Raw genomic sequence first — 3,112 nt, 5'->3', positions numbered from 1 at the left:
GAGATGGGGTTAAACGTATACACAATATACAAAATACATAAACACTTATAGGCGTAGGAGTGGTTGCGTGGTAAGTAGCTTGCTTACCAACCACATGGTTCCAGTTTCAGTCCCACTGCGTGGCATCTTGGGCAAGTGTCTTCTACTGTAGCCTCGGGCCGACCAAAGCCTTGTGAGTGGATTTAGTAGACGGAAAATGAAAGAAGCCCGTCGCATATATGTATATTTAATATATATGTGTGTGTGTATATATATGTTTGTGTGTCTGTGTTTGTCCCACAACATCGCTTGACAACCGATACTGGTGTGTTTACGTCCCCGTAACTTAGCGGTTCGGCAAAAGCGACCGAAAGAATAAGTACTAGTCGATTAGCTCGATTAAAGGTTGTGCTCCAGTATGGCCACAGTAAAATGACTAAAACAAATAAAAGAGTAAAAGACTTGGATAATCCAGTCCTCCTTATATAGGAAACGCTCCAAACAGCAATAGTCAAGGAACTCTACAGGTCCAGGGTCACCCTGATCACAAGCCCTCATCCAAATATTCTTCTCCATTATTTACATTATTTACATTTGACGGATATTTGTCCTCATCTTGTTTGTTGTTAACACAACGTTTCGGCTGTTATACCCTCCAGCCTGCATCAGGTGTCTTGGGGAAATTTCGAACCAGGGTTCTCATTTCTAATGTAAATAAAGTAAATAATGTACATAATTCCTCATCTCTTAAATATAGAACTGTATTCTTCTTCTCCAGTCGCCTGTTTCAAGTGTCTCCATTCGTCCTGACTATGGTTCCATAGTCACCCATATTTGGACAATCCACCTTCAATTCTCATTCAAAGTCGAATTTGAAAATTCGATGACCAGCGAATGTGATTCCTCATTGCTTTCATCCTCGTTCGGCACACCATCGTCATAGACAGCAGACGCAGGAAAACTGCATGAATGCCTTGTTGAAGGTGAATAGCGAGGCAATACTCACGATGGACTCGGTCGGTAGCAGGATTCGCTAACAAGAGTTATGTCAAAAGCTCTTTCGCTGGACTACCTGCTGTTCTAACGGAAGACGTTGGGAGGCATAGAAAACTGAATATTGTAGTCAACGACTTTGTGATGAGGAAACTTCGAATCAGATAAAATGAGCGTTATGTGTGCTGATAATCAGATGAGAAAGGTGACTTTTGAAGAGAATTGATTCTGCACCAATATAGACGGCGCCTTTCAGACTAGAGTTCAATTATAGAGTGTTGCTTCAACAACAGAAATGGGATAGTGATAAGAAGCGATAGATTTTTCTGAGCGGTATTATGTTTTGTACACATGTTAGTAAGAGGTCGCTGATGGTTTAACCATTGAACCGAAATCCATAGTTGTGCGTGTACAGGAAATAGAATTGTCTGGTAAATTCATTGTTACTCATACTTAACTCTATTTCATGTTCTGTGTTTTATGTGTTTTAATGTGTGGTTCGATTTAGGAAAGTACCAATCCTGACCGGAGAGTTATTGCAAGCCACTATTATGTTTCCTGTATCGTGAAATAACATAATTAGTACATCGTAAAATGCTCCAGGTTTGAGGAATATATCCGTATGAAAATGTCTCCTTCATTCTGGCTTTATGTACGCCATCAATTTATTACTTTCTGTGACTATTCGGCAAAAATGTTTGCTTCCGAACCACATGGTTCCGACTTCACTTCCACTGCGTGGCACTATAGCCTCGGCCATAGATTTGCGAGTGCTTTTGTATTTCTTTACTACCCACAAGGGGCTAAACATAGAGAAGACAAACAAGTACAGACAAACGGATTAAGTCGATTACATCAACCCCAGTGCGTAACTGGTACTTAATTTATCGACCCCGAAAGGATGAAAGGCAAAGTCGACCTCGGCAGAATTTGAACTCAGAACGTAACGGCAGACGAAATACGACTACGCATTTCGCCCGGCGTGCTAACGACTCTGCCAGCTCGCTGCCTTTGCGAGTGGTTTTCGTAGATGGAAAGCCTGTCGCCTGCATACATTTGCACGTGTGTGTGTTTGCGTGTATATGTCTGTATGAGAGTTTGTGTGTGTTTGTGTGTGTATGTATGTGTGAGATAGAGAGAGCTGTGTGTTTGCATGTATATGGGTGTGTGTTTGTATAAGTGTTTGTGTTTGTGTCTAAGTTTTGTCCACCACCACCATCGCCACTTGGCAACCGACGTTGGAGTGTTTATGTCTCCGAAACTTAGCAGTTCAGCAATAGGAGACGATAGAATAAGTACCAGCGTCGATTCGTTCGAGTAAAGTTTTTCAAGACGGAGCTCCAGTATGGCCGTAGTCTAATGTCTAAAACAAGTGGAGGCTAAAAGGATTCCTTACGGTTATTAAAACTCCTAGCTTCTTTTGCTTCAGATCAGTTTGTTTCAAGTATAATTAGGCTTTCATCATATCGAAGCCTACAGTAGATTTAGTATGTAAGGGGACACAGGGTATAAGAGGAGCTACAGATTTTTTGGGTGCGCTTAGACGTTTGGTCGGCATGTTTATGGTGTTTCTTGATCAGTAGCAAGTCTATTTACCTGTTCAAGTTTTAATACTGACTACCATGGATAATTTTGGGGGTCATGGAGAGTGTAGAGCGTGAACTAACATGTTCTCAGAATGGAGTTGTAATGAGTGATGAGGAGTTCACCTGACGGAAGAAGGGCCATCATTCAACAACTGAGAGTTGTCTTTGAGAAAATTTCAAGCAAAAGAATGCTTCCCCGTTTTTTCGTCAACATGATCAGGTTATAGGTCTCCAGCTTATGGATCTCCGAATGGAAGGTGAAACCACTTCGACGAAGTGACGAAAACTCACCACCTGAATCTTGAGAGCTACAAAGCGCAGAGCCCTCTCGCCGATTAATACACCTCGTTAAATTTACATTGCTTGGAGATATCACATTTACACTTCATGAGGATTTCAGCCATCATCATCGTCATCATTATTTTCTTCTCTTCATCTCCTCCTCCACCTCCTTCTTCTCCTCCTCCTTCTCGTGCACCCTCATCCTATACCTTCTTCTTTTGCACCCTCATTCTCCTCCTCCTCCTTCCCCTTCTCTTGCACCCTCATCCTCT

Source organism: Octopus sinensis, linkage group LG7, assembly GCF_006345805.1.
Source record: "Octopus sinensis linkage group LG7, ASM634580v1, whole genome shotgun sequence".
NCBI lineage: Eukaryota > Metazoa > Mollusca > Cephalopoda > Octopoda > Octopodidae > Octopus > Octopus sinensis.
Note: the sequence above shows the minus strand (reverse complement) of the source record.